This window comes from Schistocerca piceifrons, unplaced genomic scaffold (genome assembly GCF_021461385.2).
Source record: "Schistocerca piceifrons isolate TAMUIC-IGC-003096 unplaced genomic scaffold, iqSchPice1.1 HiC_scaffold_351, whole genome shotgun sequence".
NCBI classification, from domain to species: domain Eukaryota; kingdom Metazoa; phylum Arthropoda; class Insecta; order Orthoptera; family Acrididae; genus Schistocerca; species Schistocerca piceifrons.
Window position 1 is genome coordinate 330,828 of NW_025728572.1, and position 2,500 is coordinate 333,327.

The window sequence follows — 2,500 nt, forward strand, 5'->3', positions numbered from 1 at the left end:
ATTGCGCAGATAAGGCACCAATACCCACACATGTCCTATACAACGGTGCACCCAACATCACAATAGTACCTCCTGTCACAGCGCACAAACAATGACATGAGTCAAAGACACAGGTCTGACACAAGCATAGAATTGGAGCGCCGCCTCTAATAAGCCAAAGGTGCATCCTGACGTGACAAATCTGATCATGTCACAAGCATTCACTTACTATAATCACTATCAACGAACCTGCTCCCCCCCCTTACACCTTTCCTTACAACAACGTGTAACCTAACCTAACCTAACCTAACCTATGTTGTGCCTTAACCTAACCTATGTTGTGCCTTAACCTAACCTATGTTGTGCCTTAACCTAACCTATGTTGTGCCTTAACCTAACCTATGTTGTGCCTTAACCTAACCTATGTTGTGCCTTAACCTAACCTATGTTGTGCCTTAACCTAACCTATGTTGTACCTTAACCTAACCCATGTTGTACCTTAACCTAACCCATGTTGTACCTTAACCTAACCCATGTTGTACCTTAACCTAACCCATGTTGTACCTTAACCTAACCCATGTTGTACCTTAACCTAACCCACGTTGTGCCTTAACCTAACCCACGTTGTGCCTTAACCTAACCCACGTTGTGCCTTAACCTAACCCACGTTGTGCCTTAACCTAACCCACGTTGTACCTTAACCTAACCCACGTTGTCCCCTAACCTAACCCACGTTGTCCCCTAACGTAACCCACGTTGTCCCCTAACGTAACCCACGTTGTCCCCTAACGTAACCCACGTTGTCGCCTAAACCTGCTCTGTAATTGTTATACGACTCGTTCAATTAGTGTAGTGTTGCCCACCCGCAACCCTCGCAATATAGTTCGCTACTCGCACTGCCCGCTCCCCTGTGTATCGCTTCATGTTAAACACCTTGCAAGTCTTGCTCACTTTCCACATGCTCCTGCTGTACACTGTAATGTGGATGGCAGCAGGACGTACATGCCGCCCCTCCCCACGTCCCCACCTTGCCCCCTGCCTTCGCAAGCTGGTTGGTGAGAACTTTGCATGTTCAATGCCCTTCGCATGCGACGTACTCAGGCTACGTTGTGGTGCGGCCTGTGTCAACTGTCCGCTAATGTCGTACGCGTAAACCACAATCTGTACTGCACATTCGTCCTTATGTACTGAATGATACATCGTGGCACATGTGTGACCGTACAACGACTGCGCCCAAAAACGGCGGACCATACAGTGCAAATATTGTGCACGCAGCTACGTGTCGTCTCCCTATGAGAGCTGGATTGCAGTGTGGTACGCCATAGAGACGTGTGGGAGGAACGGACGCCGTGGATGGCGATCAGCATGAGCTGTCTGTTGATGTATTCGGACCTAGTCGTCTCTCCTCACACACCGTGATGGCATGGTGCACCGCGTTCCATATCTGCGACATGCTACAGAGGCCGGTTGACAGTCGTTCGAGCAATGGACATCGCATACGTACGGGGGCCACCTTCCACGTATTGTCTAGGCGTGCACATTTTGTTGCGTGTATGTGGGCAGACGTAGTGTGGCGTGACACCTGACACAGGCATGCAATAATCGTTGAAGTTGCAAATGGCGATGGACGCCTGCGTTTTCTGGTGAAGTTACGCAAATGAACAAATGGTAACCTGTTGTGGTGCGGTTGTTCTCGCTAGGGGTGAATCGGTGATGGCGACGATAGGTTGAGGTACTAACCGGTTGTTCCAGCGATACCCACCATGCCGACGAAACTGAACGGCATCTGGGTGTGAAGCGATACGCGGCGGTGGCTGGGTGGGACCGTCCCCGGCCGGTGAGGGGGCGCCTCCCGGCGTGCTGGCCGCGCGGTGCGTGGGCGCACGCGCTACAGCCGGCTGGTGGGGGCGGCCAGTGGCAGGCGCGCCGGCCGACGGACGCGGCAGGCGTCGCAGCTGCGCGCCGGCGCACCCTGCGCGCGGCGCCGTGCGGCCAAAGTAGGTCCTCGCGGGCCCGGTGCGAAGCGCGGTGGACATCTTCAGTGTGCTGGTCCGATTGAGGACTGTGTGCGTTGAGGATGCGCCGCCGCCCGGCGCTCGGCGCCGCGACGCCGTCTGCTGCTCGGTCGCCCCAGCGGTTCTCGCTGGTGGTTTGTATCGCAGCTGTGCGGATGTGTTGGCGCGTGCGCTGTGCTGGGAGAGTTCGCTTCGGCACCCAAGTGGGGCTTTTGTCCTTCTGTGGCGCTGGCGTTGGAGCTGCCGGTCACCGTAGGTGGCGCGTGTTGTCTCCCGCCGGCAATGCCACGACAGCACGCTCCCGGGCCTCTGTCGGCAGCGGCAAGCTCAGTTGGGAGCACGGGTGGTCGCACCGAAAGCGTCTACTCGCCTAACTCCGGGCGATTGCGCCTCTCTCGAACCCGACCAAGTACTTGGGACGGCGCTGCGCGCCGCCGGGACCTGAGAGGGTTTCGAGGTGTATTGTGCAGGGGAGCTCAGCCTCCTCCTGTTTGCAGAATGATTGA